The sequence below is a fragment of the Squalius cephalus genome (assembly GCF_949319135.1).
Source record: "Squalius cephalus genome assembly, chromosome: 23".
Taxonomy (NCBI): Eukaryota; Metazoa; Chordata; class Actinopteri; order Cypriniformes; family Leuciscidae; genus Squalius; species Squalius cephalus.
This window is the reverse complement of record NC_137144.1, coordinates 3,383,467-3,407,727: the sequence shown is the minus strand read 5'-3', so window position 1 is coordinate 3,407,727 and position 24,261 is coordinate 3,383,467.

Here is a 24,261-nt window from a genome sequence, read left to right as displayed (position 1 = left end):
ACAGCTTCAAATGGAGGAGAAAAGGCTTAACCTAAAAAAGGCCAGACTTGAATTGCTGGAGCACCAGCTTAAGGTGGGAAATAGTATGTGAACAGTAATCTGTCATTGGTTGATGAATGAAATCTAAAGCAATAAATACAAATGTCTTTTGTTACAGGAAATAAAGAAACAATGAACAACACTTAACTGGTTTTAATTAAAGTGATTTTGGCAAATCATGTCTCGTACCACCCTGCCATCTCTTTGGTCTACTGGGTTCACTGGCGGTTCCTCTTGGCCATCTTCAAGAGAAGGGGGGGCCCTCTCACCTCTCAGTGTGGCAATGTTGTGAAGAACAACACAAGCAGCTGTGATGTCACATGACCTTTCTGGGCTGACCCTGAGCCCACGCAGGCACTGAAACCTTGCCTTTAGGATGCCTATGGTCCATGTTCTGCTGTGGGCCAGGTTGAATTGTGCCGGTGGTCCAGGCTCAGGTTCAGGGTGTCATCATATAGGGCAGACAAGGGGTACCCACTGTCCCCCAGCAAGTAACCATTGAAGTGTCATATAAAGGTAGTTAAAGTGTATAATTGCATAAAAAAAAACATAAAAAAAAAACAAAAAACATTGTGTAAGGCAAAACATACCCTGTTGAAATTTGTGGCACAATGATGACTCCCTAAACATTCTGGCATCATGTACAGACCCTGGCCATTTGGCTTCAACATTAGTGATGAGGTGTGTTGCATCACATATTACCTAGTTAGTGGGGACCAGTAATGAGGGTGATTTAATGGTTTAAACACCCAAACATTTAGCACCCAAAAAACCTATTGTCACCTGCACATTGATGCTATGGATTGACTTCCTATTAACATAGTCTCCTTCATTGACTGAAGGAGCTTTAATGGGAATGTGGGTTCCATCAATGCACCCAATCACATTTGGGAACCCTGAAATTGAAAGTTATATAATTAGAAACTTTTAAAATTATTGTGACTGTCACTGTATACAGTATGAATAGATTAAGTATAGTGCTATGTAACTAAAATGGTCTTTCATAGAATATCATAGAATGGACAAACCCGCCACTCTGTGGAATTCCTCTTTAATGACCCTCAGTGGTTTATGACCAGGGAACTGCACAAAAGTGTGTAGGAACCGTTTGAGTGCAATGCATAGCCTACTGTACGAACAGCCCTACACACAGTTGCCTTTCCCACATGCTCTGCATCGCCTATTTTATACAAAAAAACTCACCGTCGCAAAAAAGTTAAATAAATGGAGTTAAATATTTAACTCCATCTTCGTTTAATAAATTAACGATTCTTTAGAAAAACGGCAACGCTCCCGCAAATATTCATTTGGATACGAAAACACATTGATACGTGGTCGTATCACCCTCTCACGGCGGAAAAGAATTCGTATTATCTGCTCTGGATCGTCTTTAAAACGGCACGCCATGCTCAGTAACCTTCTGAAACAAACTAACCCTGGAACATAACCTGCTACCGAGCAGGTTATCTTCAGAGAGTAAGTTCCTATGGTTACATACATACCCAGAAAGTTACCTCCGTTTTTGGAACCGAAAGTTGAGGTTATCCACTAACTTACCCTTAAACTTACCCGGGTATGTCACATAACCTGCTTTCTGGAATACCCCCCAGGTCGACGCAGCTTTTAATGTTGTGGTATGTTGAAAAATGAAATAAAAGAGAGCATTGCAGTGATGGCTTCTTTGTTGGTGTATTTACTCAGAATGAAGCATAAGAGAATATGCATAACAAAAGCTCAAAATATACATTCTCAACATGTATATCACATTTTTTAGAGTAATGACCGTTGTAGACATAAGTGACTTTAAACATTCCATCACACTAGAAGGAAAAATATGATCAACAAGCTATTTAACACTCTCTCTGTGCAGTTCGCATACTCTAGCTAGCCCCAAAATGAAGTGTGGCAGCTGTAGTAACACTCTAATCTCATGCTTTTTAAAAACAAAATAAGACTGAAACAACATCATGTACTCTCATACACTCAAATAACATCGACATAATGACCAGTTATAATGAATAGCGGGCTATCGCGCTAATCGCGAAACACTCATGCTAACCATGTGCTCAGGCATACTAAACTCATGACACACTATTAATATAGTAAATATTATGTGGTATGTCGCCAACATGTCCACAATCACGGCACATGAATGTCCTTCTTAAAAGTAAAGTAAAGTTTATGTGTTCTATTTTCGCATAGCAAAACAAAGTTGATCACAAATTTCTTGATTGACAGGTGTCTCGTCCAATCAGTGATAAGTACGTCATTCTCAAAATATACCTACCTTTTCCGTTTTGTATGAATTGTCGTTGTGTTTTCTGAAATGTCGTTGTGTTTTCTGAATTGTCGTTGTGTTTTCTGAAATGTCGTTGTGTTTTCTGAATTGTTATTGTGTTTTCTGAATTGTCGTTGTGTTTTCTGAATTGTTATTTTGTTTTCTAAATTGTCGTTGTGTTTTCTGAATTGTTATTTTGTTTTCTGAATTGTTATTTTGTTTTTGTAATTGTGATTTGTTTTGCACCTCTCGGCCACCGTAGCACACTCTTCAGTTGCACGCGCAAATGCGGCGGCGCGCGCAGTGTATCGCCTCACTGATCAAGCTAGTGCAAAATAAACTACGAGCATGCAACGCCGTTACGTTACGTTGTAAATTACACGAAATAAAAGTAATGCAGGTATGATTTTCATTCTATTCACCAAGAGCAGTTTCCATGTTTCATTAACAGTTATTGTTAGTATTATGTATTCACCATGGTAACTGTCATTTACATATTAACCCCAAAATGCCACTATTTTTCTTTGTGTTATTTTTAATATTTTTAAATGACTGTAGTGGCTCATACCAACATTGTATTAACAAAAACTAGTTTGGGACTGCTATTTAATAGCTTTAGCATAGGCCTAATGTTTATTTATTAGTCTCTTTACTATTAGTCATATTCTTACAATTTATGTTAAGTAAAGGGGAAAAGTACTTGTGTGTGTTAACAAATTTTGTGTAAACGTGTTATAATTTGCCTATATATACACGTGTATATGTATGTATGTATGTGTATATATAGGCAAATATAGCCTAGGTGTAAAAAATAAATGGAGATGGGCTTGGCTTAGCGAAATGGGGGGAGAATGGCAAGCCTTTTAGTTCGTGGACTAAAAAAGTCAAACAGCCAGGTATGTGTCTTTGCACAGTATGTCACAGGAGACTTTAATATGGCAATAATGGCAAAAAAGTGCCAGGTCGCCATCAATCAGAAGCTAGTCACAATGTTGCCATCTGTGCTCTACAGTATGTTCCCTGACGTCTTCCCTTAAAACGCTATTGGTCTCGACTATTTAAAAAGTTAAAGGAATATGACTTGGCCTAAAAAAGAATGTCAGTCAGAAGATTTTTTTTTCACTTTAATCCCTGCACTTTGCACTTTTGCACTATGCAATTTATAAAATAAAAAAAATGTTTTTGTAGACTTTTCCAGTCTTGAGTGGATCAGTGTGCGGTTAGCCACCCTTTATGTTCAATCTTCAATATACCATTGGCTCTACACCTGTAGTACAAGGACCTGCAGTACCAGGACTTTTTCGTGTTTGGAGAGCTACATATGTTTTCTAACTTAACACAATCATAAAATTATATTACATACAGATTAGTTAACACATCTTCCTTAGTAATTAACAGTAGTGAAGAAGTAATGAAGAATTACCTACTAGTTCTTCAGTAATTCCTTATTAGTTATGCAGTAAGAAACAGTATTCTGAAGTGTTACCACATTTTCTACACATTTTAGTCCAGTTTAGTAAATGATATTAGATTGTGTGTTACATGTTTACTTACATCATAATAATTAATTCATATCATATTAATTAAAGTGTGTGAAAGGTTTGATATTGTGTAGTTTGTGATCCTCCATCAGCAGCTGCAGTTTCTCTCAGCTGTATCAGTGCAGTCACTGTGACGTCTGACTGACAGAGGTTTTTGTACGACTCTTTATCACTGTGTGAACACATACTGACTGTTGATATAGTGTTCACTCTGACAGTAATAATCTCCTGTATCTTCAGTCTGGACTCCACTGATGGTCAGAGTAAAATCTCGTCCAGTATGTACTGTTCCACTGCCACTGAATCTAGATGGAGTTCCAGTATAACGGCTTCTTATGTCATAAATCAGGAGTTTAGGAGCTTCTCCAGGTTTCTGCTGATACCAGGCTAAGTTGTCACTGTATATTCCTACATCTATATTACACTCTATTGTTGCTGTTTGACTCTGTTGGACAGTTTTAGCTTCAGGTTGAGTCAGAGTCACTCCTCTGGATTCTGAAGAAGAGAAAAGAAAAAACTATTAGTGTTTAAAACTATTATCATCATATACTTTTACAAAAATCTTACCTTGAATAAACAGTGCAATGGTCCAGATGAAGATGTTGATGGTGTTCATTGCTGTAGTTTAGTCTTGTGTGATGATGAAGATTGTGTTCTGCTCTCAGTCATGAAGTGTTAAACTCACAGCACTATAAACACTCTCAGAGCACTGAAGCATGTGCTGACAATGCAAAGAAGTGGGCAGGATTTACAACAGCTTGTGCTGATAACAAACTCATATACACTAGAGTTACAGAATCATGACTTTATTTAGTATTTTTATTGTGACTCCTGAGACACTGAGGATGTGCAGATGAACGTCCATCTCTGTGTCCATATTCAGTCATGTGACCATCATCACTGCTACACTTCCACTAGATGAAGCGCCATCACTAAAGTAAGATCATGAATCATGAGTCTGTTCAGAAAGTATCAGGACTGATTGTGAATCTCTAATCAGAGTTCATGGTGTCACTCCATCTATCATGAAGCCTCATGTGTGTCTGAAATCATCAAATGGAGAAGAAACAGGCTGTTAAAGATGGAGACATATTAGAGCTTGTTCACGTTTCATGATCTTGTGTGGAGATTCATAACCAGTCCAGATACTTTTAGAACAGACCTTGAATATGAAAACATGCTTGACTGTGTAGAACATGCAAAATACCTTTTATATTTTCATTGTTGACACTTTCTATTGACTTTGGCTCTAATATTCAATAAACTCATTATTTGAAGAGATTTTCACTGAAGATTGAAGTCTGAAGCTGCAGGTTTTTCTGTGAATCATGATGATTGATCTGCATATGAAGAACAGAAGCATCATTATGAGAAACTCCACAACATCATCCATGATCAAAGAGGTCAAAGGTCACCTCAGAGGTCACAGCTCATCAAATATATTTCTTTAAACAGTGTTATATCAGAAAGCATTTAGTCAAATCTGAATGAGTGAGTGTTGAGAAGAGCTGAGGATCTTCTAATATCAGTGTGTTGAAGTGTTGTTTCTCTCTCTCTGCTGGAGTGTGTGTTCACTCGAGTGGAATAGAGGTTTTTGTACGAGCGTTTCATTAGATTGTATCACTGTGGAGGACTTTCGGTGGAGGAACTAAACTGGTGATCAAATGTAAGTCTATTTAATTATATATTAAATAAAAATACAATTTATATTTCAGAAAGTGTTTTTTATAGTTGAAAAAAGAACAACATTTATTAATAATAATGATTATTAGATATTGTGGTGATACTTTACTTGAAGTCTTTATGTATAATGCATTATAAAGGTATCAATAGCGTATGTTATAATGTCATATATGTTTTCATAAATAACTGTAACCAAAGTTAAAATGTTTTATAATATTTGCACATTCCTTGTTACATCTAGAATTGGTTGTTTGTCATGAGTTTTGATGTATTTTTTTTTTTTTTTTTTTTGGAGGTGTAACAATGAATAGATAATATTATAATGTGTTAAAACTTTGGTTACAATTACTGATGAGATCATACATGCATTATAATGTGCAAAACAATATATAATTAATGCATTAAAAATACCTTTATAATGCAATATGTATAAAGGCTTTTAATAAAGTGTTACTGATATTTTTGTATAATTATTTAATCTAAAACAATGATATTATTATAAGAATAGCATTATTCCTTTCAACAACAAAAAATAATAAATTTCTAAACATATTTCCACACTGTGTCTCACTATGAGTTTATTCAGTTTATTACAGGTTTGTTTTTCCTTCATTTATTTCTACACTGAGTTCATATTTAGTTCATCTTTTATTGTAGAAATCATACATGGAAAAAGAGATTTGACATCAGAATGTAAATGTTGCTCCTTTCTGTAGTTCAGTCAATGATACTGAATCTCTTTTGCTCATGTTGTGCTTATAATTCAGTGTTTTGTTCATTCTGTGTGATTCAATTGTGTTTTAACTCTGTTTGAAATTGAGTTACATTTTCAGTTCAGGTGAATATCTCAAAATGTAAGATATTTATGTTCAGAGTGAATAATTGCTGGAATTAAAGCAGTCAGATCGGCCTGATAATAGATAATATGTGTTATAACTGCTGTTACACTTATTGATCAGATCATACATGCATTTTAATGTATCTCAGTGCATAATTAATGCATTAAACTACTTTTATAATGCAATATGTATGAAAGCTTTAAACAAAGTGTGTGTGTGTGTGTGTGTGTGTGTGTGTGTGTGTGTGTGTGTGTGTGTGTGAATGTGTGTGTGTGTGTGTGTGTGTGTGTGTGTGTGTTGTGTTTGTCTCCTGCAGCTGGTCCCACAGTGAAGCCCTCAGTGTCTCTGCTGCCGCCCTCTTCTCTGCAGATCTCTGGAGACTCAGCCGCACTGCTCTGCCTGCTCAGCTCTTACTCTCCACAGGGGGCGCTGGTGAGCTGGACACTGGACGGGTCAGAGGTCACCGAGGGGGTTCTGACCAGCGCAGAGAGCCAGCAGGACGGCCGCTACAGCCGCAGTAGCGTCCTGACCCTCAGCAAAGCACGCTGGGAAGAGGGAGAGCTGTACGTCTGCAGAGTAACACATGATGGAGCTCCTCATGAGGTCTCGTTCCACAAGAGCTCTGAGTGCTGATGTTTCTCTCCTGAAGATGAGCCGTATCTGAGTGTCCTGTGTCAGGCAGGATTCACATGAGTCTAGTGCTGCAGCTGGAGTGATTTACAACTCAATACTGAAACTGAGTGTGTGTGTGAGTGTGTGATCTTTCAATCTGCTGTGTTTGCTGCAACATTCAATAAAGCTTCTCAACAAGTTCACTTTGTGTCTGACAACATCATTCAACTAACAGATGAAGATGCAGGTGCTTTTCAGAAGGTTGATGTAGCAGTAAATGTCAAATAAAGCTCTTGGGGTTTGAACATGGTCTCTGGAGACAGAGCTGCTCTATTCTGAGAGGATCACAATCACTCCACCCTGACAATGCAAATGGGGTTTCAGTCTCACTCTCTGATTGGTTACATGATCTGGACTGGAACACTTTCACTTCTGCTTTAGTGAAGCAGCGCAGACAAACTGATCATTTATAGGAGATTCAAAACTTTAGAATATAAAAATATCAACAAAAAAATAAAATAAAAAATAATCAAGGATCAGCAGTTCTGACACTAATTGTTTCATAATCATTTCATTTATAGACAATGGTGTAAATATATATGAAAATGTTATGAAAATCATAACTAATACATGATCACAAATGAAGAATCAGTGTGTTGTTAATAAATGTTAATATCATAGTGTATTTGTTCATTGTTCATACATGTTTATATTAAAGTGTATTTGTTAATTGTATAATAAAAACTCTTGGTTGAGTTTGTGTTTCACTGCCAGTTTCTGCCCAGCCGACTCTCAGCCAGATCTGTCTTACAGTGCCTGGGCCAGACCTGGGCCATATCAGTCAATAAGAGTCACTTTACAGGGTGTGGGCCACATCTGGGCCAGAGGAAGCTCTGTGTGTCCATGTTCAGTGTGTTGGGCCAGTTTTGGGCCGGGGACCCAGCCAGAAGTGGAGGTGGGCCAGGCAAAGTTTGCTCTCTGGCCTGCTGTTATCAACTCAAGAGTGAACCAACATCATGTTGCTCTAGTGATGGAGAAACAAAGCTTTTAGAAACCATTGAACCGATTGATTTGCATAATGATTCACTGTATTGAAGCTCTGGAAACGCCACACGCTGGTCAGAACAGCGGAAACTCAGCATAAAAACACCTTTTACACACCAAATGCAAATGTTTTTATTTAAAGTCTAATTTATTCAATGCAATTACCAAATCATCTAATACCAGTAAATATGAAATGTCTTTATAATATGTGTTAGTTTATTATATTGAAGGGCTTGGTTTGTTTGTTTTATGGAGAGCTTGGTAATCAAGGCAAGGCAAGGCAAGGCAAGTTTATTTATATAGCACATTTCATACACAGTGGCAATTCAAAGTGCTTTACATAGAAGAAATTAAAATAATAAAAAGAATTAAGATTAATTAAAACAGTTTAGAAAAAATAAAAATAAAATACAGTACAGTACAAACAGTCGGACGAACAGCGGCACAGTGCTCATTCAGTAAATGCATAGCTAAACAGAAGTGTTTTGAGTCTGGATTTGAAAGTGACTACAGTAGGAGCACGTCTGATCTCCTCTGGAAGCTGGTTCCAGCTGCGGCTGGCATAATAGCTAAAAGCGGACTCGCCATGCTTAGAGTGAACCCTTGGTCTTTCTAGCTGATATGATCCTAATGATCTGAGTGATCTGTTGGGTTTATATTCAGTGAGCATATCTGCAATATATTGAGGTCCTAGGCCATTGAATGATTTATATACCAGTAATAATACTTTAAAATCAATCCTAAATCTAACTGGGAGCCAGTGTAAAGACCTGAGGACTGGTGTGATATGTTCATATTTTCTGGTTCTGCTAAGAATCCTGGCGGCAGCGTTCTGTATGAGCTGCAACTGTCTTATGGTTTTTTTGGGAAGACCAGTGAGGAGTCCATTACAGTAATCCACCCTGCTGGTGATGAAAGCATGAACAAGTTTCTCTAAGTCTTGTCTGGAAACAAAGCATCTAATTCTTGCAATATTTTTCAGATGATAGTATGCTGATTTAGTTATTGCTTTGACATGACTACTGAAACTAAGGTCTGACTCTAGTGTCACACCAAGATTCCTGACTTGATTTTTAGTTGTTTGACCCCTAGAGTGAAGGTATGCGTTCACCTTGAGAACTTCATCTTTGTTTCCAAATGCAATGACTTCAGTTTTGTCTTTGTTTAACTGAAGAAAGTTTTGACACATCCAACTGTTGACTTCATCAATGCATTGAAGCAGAGAGTCAATGGGGCTGTAATCGTTAGGCGATAGGGCTAAGTAGATCTGTGTGTCGTCTGCATAGCTGTGGTAAGCAATTTGGTTCTTTCTCATTATTTGGCTCATTGGGAGCATGTACAGGTTGAACAGGAGTGGCGCAAGAGTTGAGCCTTGAGGGACTCCGCATGTCATGGATGTCCACTCAGACTTATGGTCTCCTATACTCACATAATAACCTCTCCCATCTAAGTATGACCTGAACCATTTTAGGACTATCCCAGAAAGCCCCACCCAGTTTTCCAGCCTGTCAAGAAGTATGTTATGATCGACAGTGTCAAATGCAGCACTGAGGTCGAGTAGAACCAGCACTGATAATTTGCCTGAATCAGTATTTAAGCGAATATCGTTTATTATCTTTATGAGCGCTGTCTCTGTGCTGTGGTGCAGTCGGAAACCAGATTGAAAATTGTCAAAGTATCCATTCGAGCATAAGAATTTGTTCAGCTGATTGAAGACAACTTTTTCAATGATCTTGCCTATGAAAGTGTAGTGAAGTGCTGCTGTTGGGTAGCACCTCGTTTGCATGTGTTGACTCCGCCCTAGAGGCCCGCAGGTAATCAGCGTCTCATTCATACGGGTATATCAAGGTGGCTGTTTGGCCACCGGACATTGCGTTGATGTGTGACTGTTTCGCTGGCGCGTCATTTCTCTGCGTTCATCCTGGCTGGAGTTGCCGTGCGGTTGGTGGATAAGCACATGTGGTGCTGAGTGTTTGCAGTCGTGTTTTCATTCTGGCTGGAGGTGAGTGTGACGGCAGCTGGTTATTATTGCTCGAATCTACCGGACGCTAAACGGTTAACAACGTAACTCTTGTCAGGTGTTGTGCGGCTTGTGGAGAAGCGCGTGTTCAAGTCGAGTGTTTACAGTGGTTGGTGAACGTGCGCCGTTTGCCGCATACAAACGCACGTCATACTACTACAATAATCATCGCTGGTGTATTGCTGTTTGGCTTTCTGGTAAGTGTCTTTGTGGCTCTTGTGGTCGTATTTATTTTGAGAAATCTTTAGTCATGGGGTTATCTGTGTATTTCAGCTCGCCTTGGTATTATTTGGTTCTCACTCTGTGCTGCCGGATGAATGACGCAATCGCCGCATGTTGGTATGTGTGATCACTGTATTATAATGATGATCCAGTACGGTGTATATTTTAGTTCACATCCGGGCTTTTGCAGGTGAATGAATCTGCTGTTATAAAAGTACGTGAAGACTGCTGCTCGGATTGGGACTTTCATTGCTGCTGTTTTGTTCCCAATATCTTTTACTTTTGTTTATTGTTTTATTTCAATCTGCTGGCCAGTGTTGGCTCTCATGTGAGCACGCCCAGCATTTAATATATTTTTGAGTTAGTTTGCTTTATTATTGGATAATTTAACTTCACTTATTTTGTTTGTTTTTGATCTCTTATGGGTTCGCCCGGTATTTCTTTTGTGAATAATATTTGCATTACTTAATAATTTTGTGAGTGATCCTCAGCCTGTCAGAGGAAAGAGGGTTGTGGGTGTTAGCCGGCCTGTGAAGCCGGGACAGGCTGGTGACTGTAAACCAATGTACTGAAAACCTTACTGAAACCCATAACTGCAGGTTTGAGTGCATCATATATTTTGTTTTGTGATATTGGGTATTGTGGTTGTGCCTTGTAAATTAGAGTTCATGTAAACTATTTCTTTTGTTGTAATTTGCTTTTCTTGTCTTTCAGGCACTGTGAGTCCGGAGCAGGAGAGCTAGATGCTCTATTTTGGTGGTGGGGCCTGATGCACCGTGTGTGTGTGGTCTATAACCTATAGGGATTGATCTTGGTTGATGTGAGGGTGCAGTGTAGTGCACGTGTTTGTGCTTCTCGACCATTGCTGATGTGGAGAAGTTTGGCGCTAGCTCATCCTGCTTCCGGTAATCACAAGTCCTGATAAGTCTGTATTGTTACTGTGTGTGTGTGTGTGTGTGTGTGTGTGTGTGGAGTGATGATTGATCCCAATTGCTGCATATTTTAATACTTTACATTTGTCCAATAAAGAATATTTTTGTATTTTCTTATACCCACGTCTCCAATCCTTTGTGTAAGGGAAACACCGAACCTGTGTGTCCTCATTAGGATACTTCTCTGGTTTAGTGACCAGGGTGGCGTAGTCGACTCTTCTTTAAACCTCTTTTCGTAATAAACCTACTGTTCGCCACAAAAGGAAGATTTGAGATCGGCCTATAGTTGCTTAATATGGTCTTATCCAGATTGTTCTTTTTCAGGAGGGGCTTGACAACTGCAGTTTTCAGGGAGTTTGGAAAACTCCCAGAGAGAAGTGAGGCATTTACCACTTCTAGAAGATCTGCTTCTAAACTGTTTAACACACTTTTGAAAAATGATGTGGGAAGTGTGTCAAGAGCGCATGTTGATGTTTTAAGGTGCTGTACAGTTTCTTCCAAAATTTTGCCATCAATTTCTTTGAAGTCAGACATAGTAACTACTTTCTCAGGTGGTCTGATCTGTCTGACCTCAGTGCAACTCAAGGATGTGCTGATCACCTTTCTGATATTATTGATTTTCTCAGAGAAGAAAGAAGCAAGCTCACTGCACTTGTTGTCTGAGAGCATTTCACTGGGAATCTGGCTGGGGGGGTTTGTCAGTCTCTCTACAGTAGCAAAAATAGTGTGTGTGTTGTTTAAATTGCTGTTTATAATATTTGAAAAGAAAGTCTGTCTAGCTTTGCCTAGTTCCATATTGAAAGCATGGATGCAGTCTTTGTAGATGTTATAATGGACTACAAGTTTTGTCTTCCGCCACATGCGCTCTGCTTTTCTGCATTGTCTTTTCATATTTTGCACTGCTGTTGAGTTTCTCCAAGGTGCTTTTTGTCTGCCACTCTTCTTCCTGACTTTCACAGGAGCAATATCATCAATTACACTTTTACCTTTTGAGTTAAAAGAATCAAGGAGAAAATCAACAGAGTCTGCAGATATGCTTGGTGTTAACGATATAGCCTTCATAAATAGTACACTAGTGTTCTCGTTTAAGCATCTCTTCTTGACAGACACAGATCTAGCTTCAGTGGCAGGAGAGATCAATATATCAAAGAAAATACAGAAATGATCAGACAGTGCTACATCCTTAATAACAATCGATGAAATGTTTAGACCCTTACTGATAAGTAAATCTAGAGTGTGTCCACGATTGTGTGTGGGTCCATGTATATGCTGAGTCAGATCAAAAGTTTTTAAAACAGTATTGATTTCTTTTGCCATATTGGTTTCTGCATTATCTATGTGGATGTTTAAATCTCAAGCAATGGCAAAACAGTCAAACTCTGAGGTAATTGTTGATAACAGTTCTGTAAAGTCCTCAGCAAAGGCTGGAGAGTATTTTGGAGGCCTGTAAATAATGATAAGTAAAATGCGTGGAGCACCTTTTAACACAATACCCAGATATTCGAAATACAAGTAATTCCCAAATGATATTTGCTTACATTTATAGATATCTTTAAAAAGAGCAGCTAGACCCCCACCTCTCTTAACAGCTCTGCAGACACTCATAAAAGTAAAAGTTAGGAGGGGCTGCTTCATTGAGGACTGTTGCACTGCAGCTGTCTTCTAGCCAGGTTTCATTTAAAAGCATAAAATCCAGATTGTTTGTGGTTAAGTCGTTGACTAGAAGTGATTTATTTTTAAGTGAGCGGATGTTAAGGAGTGCTAACTTAACAGACTTACTTTTCCCCACATCAATCTTAGTTTGACGTGTAAGAGGCACCAGATTAGTTAGGTTTCCTGTACGGCTATTGAAGGCCTTAGACTTTCTATCTTGTAATACAACAGCAATAGAGGAAGATACAGGCACACTGGGTTCCCACTGGGTTCTGTAAACATTTGAGAAAGTTACTGTTATCAAAACGGGGACCCGACACATATCACTGAGAGCTGGTATCAGTTGTTTTCGGTTCACCTCGAGCAGATGGAGGAGGGTGTGGGCCCTGGCATTGTGGCAGAGGCCGAAGAGCTCTCACAGGAGGAGGGGGAGGGCGAGCTGGGCCCGCAGGCTTGGGTGGTAGTGGTGCCTGTCTTTTTTCTGGTTGGTATCTGGGGGCTCACAGCAAAAGAGTGGGATAGTCTGGTTCCAGCATACACCAGTTCTTCCATTTTCTGTGAGAAGCACAGAAGTGGAGTTGCTGGAGAGAGGGAGAGAGTGTCTGGTGAAAGGGGCTGTTGCTCTGGTGTTATCGGAGGCTGTGATATGGTGTCCTGGCTTCCCTGGCTGTTTTCCAGGAAGTCGTCCTTGGGTGCTGAATCTTCGAGCAGTTCTAATATGTCACAGTCTGTCTGTGGTGAGCTCTGTGGGCAGGGCTCAGCTGAGATTGTGTCCGTGAACAGAGGTTGTTGTGGCGGAGTGGTGTTATCATGTCCATTTTGCTGCTGAAGTGAAGTCCTGTGGTCATTAATACTGTGTCCAGGTGTGTGTGTGCCGTTAAGATTGAGTGGATTGGCACACACTGCAGAAGGATGATTGAGGGAGAAGTAGATATTGTCCTTTAACACTCTTGAACCAAGTTTGTTTGGGTGATGGCCATCCCGATGAAACAGTTGTCTCTGACTCCAGAAAAGATTGAAATTGTCAATGAAGTTAACTCCTTTTATATTGCAGGTTTTTTGCAGCCATGTATTAAGCCCAAGCAACCGTGAAAACCTGTTTGTTCCTCTTGCTGGGAGAGGTCCACTGATGAATGTTTGAACTTTCAGTCTTTTAAGTGTTTCAAAAAGTTCATTGAAATCCTTCTTAAGGAGTTCTGACTGCTCTTTATGAATATCATTCTTCCCCACATGAATGATGAGTTGATTTGCAGTCTTATGTTTCATCAGAATGTTCTGAAGTTCCCTGTTTACATCAGAAGTTGTTGCTTGTGGAAGGCAGCACGTAGTTGTGTCCCTGCTGCTAATGTTTCTGATTATCGAGTCCCCCACTATCAGAGTCCTGGGCTCGGCTGCGCTCTGAGCTGAGTGCCGCTGTCTGCTCGACCTTGAGCGCCAGTTAGCATCAGTGTTAGCTAGTGGCCCATTCAGTCTGAGTTCGATCACATTCATCACGTTTGGGGATTCCTCATTTACATTCATTAGCACTTCAAATCTGTTCTCAAGATGTATAGGCGGTGGTAGGAGACCAGTGTTTGCAATCCTTGTCAGAGCTGTATCTGGGGTAGAGGATGCTACTGCGGCAATATGTGATGCTCGTGACAATCTGATGTCTCGAGTCCCTTTGGGTCTCGCTCCCTGTTTGTGCCATCGATTAGTAAGTCGATCGGCTTGTTTCTCTACCTGTCGAGGAGCACTAGTTTCATTGGACTCACCGGTATGCTGAGAGGGTGTCCATGACGAAGCTCTGTTGTGTGCTCCGTCTGGTTTGGTGGTCCCGTAAGTAACTTTGTTTCAAGAACTGCAATCCTTTCTAAAAGTCTGTGGCAGTTGGTGCAGCAAGTAGATTCCAGAAGAGGCATTTTCTCTTATCCTTGAGGCAGTTGTGTTTTCCTTTCCCGGAATGTAAGCTGGTCGGATAAAAGAATTCTCAGTTTTTGTAGTAATCCAAACTTTGTCGTCTGAGCACTGTGCTGATTTGCTCAAGTTAAAATTAGGTGATAAAAAGAAATAAAATAAAGGAAATAAAATATAAAAAAATAGGAGATAAAATGTAAAAGCGATAGAGCAAAGCGCGGAGCAGTAAGCAAGAGCGTCCGAACAGTAGCTGAGCAGGAAGTAATCTAGCCAATTATCAGACCAATTAGACACTTTTAACTACAACTCCTTTTTTATTATAAAAATGTGTCAATAAACATTAATATTTAAAAACTGATCTGAGATCAGGTAAAATGAAATAGACAGTGGTTCATGGGTTCACAGAGATCATCGCCCCCTAGTGACGAACCAGTGACATTTGGAAACAGTGACATGAAGCCAGTGCTGCCAGATTTGGGCAGTTTTGAGTTTGATTGTGCTGGTAAAAATTGGTTTGGCGGTTTTCAAACACCTACATTTTATAGACTAATTGGTTAATAAACAAAACTCAAGTGTTCATGTGGTCCATAAAATCAGTCATCATGATGTGTAAATACACCGGCCCACCGCAGATCTGATTCAGCCAATCAGAGATCAGCAATCAGACGTGATCATTCATGACTGACGGGTTTTTAATAAGATAATTTGTAGCTGTATATTCGAGTGATCAGTGTGTCAAAGTGGCATAAATATACAGTTGTATCTACAGTAAAGAGTGGGAGAGTGACCCAACTCTCTAAACGTGGATTACACCTGGTGGGACTCGAAGGCTCTTTATGAATATAACTGTAACTCTGAGAGCACAGTTGAATGACTTCATTGAAATGGAGTATGGGACTATGACTCCTGTCCATCATCATGTGCACACTGGCCTGATCAGGACATCTGCAACTTCTAAACCGTCCAGACTGCGCTCTACTCGTCCCGACCGCTGCTGGAAGAGGTTTCAATCATTCATCAGTTTTGGCTGTGCTAATTTCTGTTATGATCTACAATGTGCACTTCAAGAAAGATGTACTCGTTCTGTTTATAGTTATGGCTTGTTTCCACTGAGCGGTACGGTACGCAATTATTTCCGTTTCCACTGTCAAAAGTTGTGAATGGTACCAAAATGCCGAACCGTACCGTACCACTTTTTCGGTACCCTTCCGTTGAGTTTCCTAGCACAGTGGTGCGGTACTAAAGGGTGGAGCTAGACTCACTGCAGGATGTTGATTGGTTGACAGAGTATCGTCAACAAGGGGAATGACAACATATGAAGCGCCATTTTTTAATATACAGTTGAAATATTATACTACTGTTATTGTGTCACGAAATGCAGTTTTAAGAGTTTTTCAGGCGAGAATGTAGTTGTTTAAAGCTCAAATCTGTGGTTTATTTATAAAGATTTATGAAAATTTGATCCAGGTTGTGAGATCCAGACGATCACCGGCGCTCGGCGCTTATGTACCCCGCTGTAAGGTTTGAGGGCGAACCAAACACAAATGAATCTTCCAGGTGATTTGTTCAAACATAATTCCACACAGAACTCAAAATTCCAGACCCCAAATCACCAATCCAGAACCATAAAAGAAGGCTCCAGCCAGTCTACACTAAGAATTTTACGGCCATGGAAACAGAAGAACTTGTCAATGTTGGATGGTTTGGAAAAGACTGATTGGTTCAGAGATGGCACAGCTCAGTGCCCGACCAAGGGTTGCTTGACCCCACGACAGATATACAAAACAGACCTCCTTCTTCTTAAGGACCTCTGAGTGACTTCAAGATTGAAATCTCTTAAAACCAAAGAGACTGAAACTTTACTCATAAAAATACATAAAATCATCCCAAAACAATTCTGGATGGACTTACTAACAATTGCATGACTTATATGGGATCTAAGCATATTAGAGGTTGTAGACACAATATAGAATTATGTAGTTGAACGATGTTTCATTATAACTATTAGATGTTTGAATGAAAGTGTGTCTTGTTTCCTATCAGTATCCTCCTGAGACCCAGAAAAAAAAAAGTTTTTTGAATTTAGTTTTTTTCCATGTCATCACATTGTTTAGAGCACAATAAACAAATGGTAAATAAAAACATTTTTGAAAAATAATATTTTATTCATACGTTATGCTATGTCCTCTGTAGTGGACGCCAGGACTAAGTTGTTTAAAATATAAAATGACATGAAATTATATGTAGAGGCAAAAACAATGGGATTTTTTTTCAATCACCAATACATTTTGGGGCTTCAGGATTTTTTTTTAACCAAAATTTGTATAAAGATTATTCTCAACTATGTTATGAAAGAAATAACGGAATGAATTCATACACCATTTTACTTTATGCAATATGTGGGTAAAATGGCCATAAATTAATATTCCCATTCATGTATCTATACACTGTATCTAATTTGCACATTAATGTGTTCTTGGAGCAACATTTAATGGAAAAAGAAGTGTAATAATTGGAGTAATAATTGGCAACATTTTAATAATAATATCTAATATTTCATAGGAATATTGATAGTGATTGTACACCACCACAACAGAGTAAAAGTATCAAAAATAATAAATAACTGTAAGGCATTCATACTGTATTCCATTAATATTGTAAGGTATTCACACATTCTTATCTCGCCGTATTGTCATGTTCAGCGCTGTGAAGCAAAATGCTGGGTCAGTGCCTCCCGAACTCTCAATGGTTGAGTGTCCACAGCAGCCACTGGGTCACCATCCTCACCTGTTGCTTCAGGAGGGCCAGCTGCAGGGAGGTCCTCACCATGTGTTTCATTGTGCTTCTCACATATGTTATGTAGAGTGCAACATGTAACAATAACAGTGGGGACCAAAGCTATGTCAACATCAAGACGTTTGGCTAGACATCTCCATCTACCTTTTAATCGACCGAATGCACATTTGACTGTCATTCTAGCACTGCTTAGCCTCTGGTTGAAGTAGCGCTGGTCTTCAGTAAGGTTTCCCGTATCAGGGTAACTCTTCATGAGCCGTGGCTGTAGTGTGTAGGCCGGATCTCCCAGCAGCATGATGGGCACCTGTGTGCCTTGGATCTCATCTGTGATCTGAGTCAAAATATTAGAAAATGTGTAACTGCAGTCAATATACAGATCAAAAGTACAGGTCTGCTTCATTTACAATTCAGGTCAATGTTTTTAGTATATCGAAGCACATTAACAACAAATTAAATTATGATAATATAGCATATGAAGATGATGATTCTAAATCCTAATAGCACAAGTGTGAAATGTCATATAAAAATCATAAAAATACTCACGTTGGGAAAATATTGTTAATACGCTCTGGATACATTTTAAGTGCATCATTCTATATCAAATCATTTGGCCGGATCCCGTGAGTTCCTCAGATACTAGTATCACTGGTGGTGCTTGAGGAGAGATTCCCTGATCTCTTTGAGTGTAGGCCTACAGTAGACATATGAAAGTGCTATATAAATGCCTCATTCCTTCATAAAGCTGGATATCTTGATCCAGTCTGAAAAGTGTTCGCCTGTAGGCTAAAGTCTATTCCAGCACAGTATATTGTATTACGTCCTATAGGATAATGCCATGTTGGTAGACCTGTAGAATTTCCTTTTGTTGAAAGCCCAGATAAAAGTAAAAAAGCTATTTTGTGTTGATCCAGTTTACACACACACACACACACACACACGCATGAATGCCTGTGCAGCAGTGTGAAACAACGGCAAGCACACACACAACTTCTACTGAAGACTTTAAAGGAGAACTCCGGTCAATTTTAACATTGAGCTCATTTTTTTGTACATTTGGAGTGCTGTCAATACAGAGAACAACGACAAAAATCGGTGTTGCCTACACCGAGTTATTCTATTTTTAAAATCTGCACCCTGTTGACTTCAATGGGGCAAGTTTTAAACCTGCTTTTAGCCTCTTAACATCCTTGATGTGTCATTACAAGTGCACAGGTCATGTGAGTGATTCCTTCAGAGTGAACACGGGTGAATCTGACTGCAGTAGGTGTGAAAGATATGTATAAAAATGATGTTATTTAAGCCAGCGCAAATACCTGTGTTTACATCCTGTTACGGCTGAAGTCCACAGTAGTCGATTGCCGAGTTCACACGCGTGATAAACCTATGCGCGTGAACTCGGCAATCGACTACTTTCAGTAAATTTAAGCGTGTGCGTAGAGTTTGTAGCACGGATGAATCTTACACTCATCAATCTAATGATTTAACTAAAAGATTCTTGAATCGTGGTTACCGTATTGAATGGATCGAAAATGCCAAAAAGAAATTCAACGAGACATCCCAAATGCAGTGTTTGCGAACAAAACGTAATAAAATGCAAGTTCTTAATGCTCCCATTTGCACGACGAAGTACTCCGCATTGGGTGCGGATTTTCGTAGAATCCTAAATAAACATTGGCATATGATTTCAAGTGATCCTAAATTATCAGGTGTCTTTAAAAATGGTCCGAAATTAGTCTTTAAACGTCAAAACAATCTTCGTGACTTGCTTGTAAAATCTGAATATCCGTCAAGTAAAAAACAAGGTATTCCAACTCTTTCTCCAGGTAATTATCAGTGTGGTAAGTGTGCTCCGTGTGCTTTTACACACAAATGCAAATCGTTTAGTCATCCACGGACTGGTCGCGATATTCCGATACGTGGTACCATTACCTGTGCTTCTACTCATGTTATTTATCTAATTCGTTGTCCTTGTGGTCTTGCATACGTGGGTAAAACATTCAGACAATTACGCACGCGTATTAGTGAGCATCGCAGTAACATTCGAACTGGAGATATGCGCAGTCCTATAGCGTCTCATTTTAGACAAGTAGGCCATAATGTCAGCGTTTTGCAGTACATTGGTATAGAAAAGGTAACAAAACCCTCAAGAGGAGGAGATTATGAGAAGAAATTATTACAGAGGGAGTGTTTTTGGATTTATACCTTAAATACTTTGTCACCTTTAGGGTTAAATGAGGATTTTGATATTAAGCCATTTTTATATTTTTTTATTTTATTTTTTATTAATTTATTTTATTTTTATTTTTTGGGGGGGGATTTGTCACATGAGCTGTATTTGTCACATGACATACATGACTTGTATTTGTCACATGAATTGTATTTGTCACATTATTTCTTGGGTGTGCCTGATTAAGGTACCTGTGTCTATTTAAAGTTGTCTTCATTACTACATTTACATTGAGCCTGATGAAGACCTGAGGGTCAAAACGTTGCTAAAATAAACTCTTTTGGAGCAGTATTTTTCAGTGTGCGGACTTCACACTTCTTTATTTTGTCTATACAGCTGAAAATAGCCTTGGCAAGACTAAGGATTTGCCATTTATTCCAAAAATATAAAACAAAATAATCTCCATGACAGAATGCTATTAAACACAACAAAACATCTGATATGTGATGGAAATGACACTGTGGTGATGACACTGATGTGCTTCATCAGCAAAATGACATAATTGTTAATGTTCAATGAAAAGGAGATGAATGTCAGTAATGCTGTAGTCGTCTACAGAAACATTAGACTTTATTTGATGGTTTGTAACCCCAGTATATCTCCAGAAACTAGAGAAGTAGTGTATTCCAGTAACATGAAGCTCCTGTGAGGACGCTGAACATCTGCTGATGGAGCTGCTCTATTCTGAGAGGAACACAATCACCCTGATGATGCAGATATGAGTTTCTCTGTCCGACACTTTATTATTATTTGTAACGACACTGACAGTCTGTCCGGTCAGATGTTCTGAAGTAGTGAATCCTGTTTGTTCTTCTCATGCTGACTGAATATGAACACATGCATGTCCAAATTCAGGAAGCTGAAGGGTTCAAATTTAAGAATATGTTTTCAAATATGCTTCCTTACATAACATCACGGTAAAGAATATTGTATTTAGTGTTTAAGGGTAAGATAATGATTCTGCTCAGCAAAGTTGCCTTTCCTGTTTTCTCCTCATTGTCTTTAATGGCTCTTTGAGTCCCAGTATCACTCAGACTGATGGGATTAGCACACGAATGATACACTGAGATTCTCACCTTTTGTTCTGCAAATGGCTTTCGGACCCAAATGGCTCTTGGAGCCTTATGCTGATTGAATTAGGATTGGCCAGACCCTCACAGTCTAGGGTGTTACCTTAACCTGTATACTCATTTACATGCTTTGTTTGAATTTGTCTCCACCCCCAAAAGTCCCTCCTCCTAAAATGCCTATAAGATAACATGTAAAGTTATGTTAGATCAGATCATGTTGGAAGTTTCTACAGCCACGTACAGCGGAGTTCTCAATAAAGAATAACTTCTGTTGAACGTGATCCCAACTGTCTCCTGGTCTCTGCTTTGAAGAAAGAAAAACTTTACAACACATGGTGCCGTGACCCGGATGGAGAAAAAGGAAACTCAAAGAACTGAATCTTGAAACTTCAAGCTCAACAAAAGATCTGACAAAGATTGCCAGACTGAATCTTTCCAGCTTCCTCCAGATTGAAAACTTCAAGCTCAAAGATCTCAACAAAGCTGACTGAGTCCCAGACTGCATCTTGAAACTTCAAGCTCAAAGATCTCAACCAAGCTGACTGAGTTCCAGACTGAATCTTCTGAATCCAGATTGAAAACTTCAAGCTCCAAAAATATCTCAAAGACTGAATTTTTCCAGACGGAATCTTTCTCTACAAATGAAAGACTCTGTGAGTTTCACTCCATTAAAAGAACCAATGCAGACCAGTACAAATGTTTTCCTCTGCGCCGTTCAGAGAAGTAGTTAACAAACAGCTATAGAGTTTGGTTAACTAAAGATAAGCCTCTAAAAAGTTTTCTTTTAGAGATGAAATTGATCCTCTGTTGTTGACAGGGAAGATTAACAGTTACATGTTAATATTGTGTGTATGCTCTTGCTAGAGAAGACCTATCTGTAAGCTAGAGAATTAGCTTTAGAATTACATTTAGCCTCATGTGCTAATAAGATTGTACCCTCTGTTTGCAAGACAGTAGAGAGAAGTTTTTTTTAGTGTTTGTTTGTGGTAACAAAAAATTCACAAAATGTTTAGGAAAAGTACTAGACAGATTACACCTTTTTGGACAGATAGTGAATTCAAGTCTTTGTTATCAGAGCACATGGACTCAATCGTGACTAAGGAAGTCAGATTGAATTTAACAAAGACATTTGGCATTGATCCAGGCAAAGTTTGGTCAATCGAAGATTGTAAGAAGGTACTAGGAGAAAGTATTCGCAAGAACAGTGTCAAAGGCATTATCTTCTGTCACAGAGAATTCGGTTTAACCCTAGCTACAGAACAGTCTAAGCGCAACTCTGAGCTAGAGAAACAGATCAAAGAGCTCCATGCTACAATATCTTCGTTGACTAAGAAAGTAAACCGCAACAAAGATACAGAAAAAACGGATGTGGAAGAAGTTAGTCAGCCTGATAACAATTATCCTGACTTAAAAGCTTTCGTTGAAACAAATGTAGCCATCCAATCAGTAACTGATCAGCCTGTAGATTCAGTGCAGGTTTGTGGGGCTAGGAGAAGATCTCAGGGAACTAAAAGTGTTACTCCGACCTCTTCTGTTGTCCAAATACAAACGGTTGCCAAAACATCTTTAGGTCCTAAGGATATAGATAGACTCTCCCAGAGTTTACCCTCAGCATGTACAAATTTTTCTGAATTTAGAAGAGCATTGTTCAGTAAAATGCATCTTTACGACATGTCGTTGCCGGAAGTCACTCAGCTGATGTCACAAATTCTAACTGAATCTGAATTCAACAATTTTGAGTCTGCTGTTACTTCCGAACTGCACCATGTCAGTAAAGGCGATTTGAGAAAAGGTGTTTTGAAAATCCTAAAGAATATCTTAGGACCCAAAATCGATTGGTCAAGAGTTACTAGCTGTGTACAAGAGAAAGAAGAAACTGTGAGTGAATATACTGAGAGGTTCTGTCAGGTAGCGGTAACGTACAGTGGAATAGTGGATGATTCCGAAAGTGTGTTAGCTGACAAAGGAGCTCTAATCCGAATTTGGGCAGATGGTCTTGTAGCTGAGTACAGAACAGCCTTGCCATTCCTAGATATTACGTGGGCTAAAAGAACTCTCAGAAGTAACCTAGAAAGTTTAGCTATTTGGGAAAGAGACTCTGATGTCAAAGAGAGAGTAAGAATTGCAGCAGTTTCTGTTAAGGTCAACTCAGAGAAGCAAAAGAAACGCAAAAGTCCTAGAGAAGCCAGTTGTTCTTACTGTGGCAAGCATGGACATTTTGGAAAAGAATGTAGAAAAAACAAAAATAACTTAAGACAAGTTAACAATGTTATGCAGATTTTACTACATTTGTTTGCTACTTTGAAGCAACCCCTCCCCTTGTCATTGGACTCGTGGGTAAACTCGATACGGTGTTAACCATTTAGGCTGTGATTGCTTAATCTCCCCAGTAACTTACAACAAAGATGAAAGACTTATTGACTGACACAGCCTTTGTTAGGGGGACATTCAGTATACTCACAGCCTTAAAATGTTATGCCATAGAATATTGCAGTCAGACAACCATCCTCTGTTAATGATGTTTATTAGGACTGATGTTTCACTGGAGAATGGAAATGTGCCAATTTTCTCACACACTGTACAGTGTGCACACAACAGGGACAGAATAGGACACACAGACCAGGGCGGAGCCAATGGAAGAACCGAAGTGCAACAGGCCTCGGGGGTCAGCCATGTGGTGAAGATTTCCTCATCCCCCCTCTTATCCCCACCTCACTGGTCCATAGGTGTCAAATCAATTAAGAAATAGGGAAAGAATGAAACGACAACAGTAGACTCTGAAAACGATAGACCCATAGTGTTTAAACTGCTACAACTGTAGTGTTTTAAAGGAATACTGCTCTCTGTTTTTTTTTCTGTTTTCTGTCTTACAGTGTGCAGATAAAAAAACTTGATGGCTTTTTCGAGATCCATATGCAACGACCGTCTCATCTGCTTATGAAGCCCCAACCTCAAGAAGACAACCAGACCCACTGCTGAACGAACTATCACAAAAGAAAATGAAAAATACACAACGCAGAGAATTCACGGACCCTAATCGCATGTTCGTTTCTGTGTCAACATGCAATTACAGAAAATCAACACAGAACATGTGCAACTTATGGAAGAATGAAGTCTATGCATGAATACTGCTGTTCTGCCGTTTCTTTGTTTTATTGTGATACAGGTATGTGTGTATGCCATGATGTCTTTACAAGCGGCATCCTGGTATAAAACATCACCTCAGATTTCCATGAACAAACCTCATGAGGGACGAGTCATCAGAGCGACTCTCCGTGAGAGATGTACTCTACAGGAAACAGACTTCACAGCTATTCAGGCGTCATGGACTTTCAAGACTTCCACTCTTATGCTACATGGTTTTCTGTGTAATCATGTAGTTTGTATGACATTTTACACCCTGCGTCGC